The sequence below is a fragment of the Eimeria mitis genome, genomic scaffold (genome assembly GCF_000499745.2).
Source record: "Eimeria mitis Houghton genomic scaffold, Emh_scaff3707, whole genome shotgun sequence".
NCBI classification, from domain to species: Eukaryota; Apicomplexa; class Conoidasida; order Eucoccidiorida; family Eimeriidae; genus Eimeria; species Eimeria mitis.
Window position 1 is genome coordinate 55 of NW_013572049.1, and position 367 is coordinate 421.

Sequence of the window (367 nt, forward strand, 5' to 3'; positions counted from 1 at the left end):
CTACAAGAGGTGTACGTACACCCCACACCCCACACCCTGCACGAGCTGCACATACACCCCACACCCCACAGCCTGCACAAGGTGTACATACACCCCACACTGTGTACGGGGTGTATGTACACCCCACAGCCTGTACGAGGTGTACATACACCCCACAGCCTGTACGAGGTGTACATACACCCCACAGCCTGTACGAGGTGTATGTACACCCCACACCCTATACGAGCTGCACATACACCCCACACCCCACAGCCTGTACGGGGTGTACGTACACCTCACCAGGTGTACGGGGTGTACGTACACCTCATGCATGCTGAGGATGAGAGTGTTTATATTAGGGTTTGGGGTTTTTAAGGGTTTAGGGTTT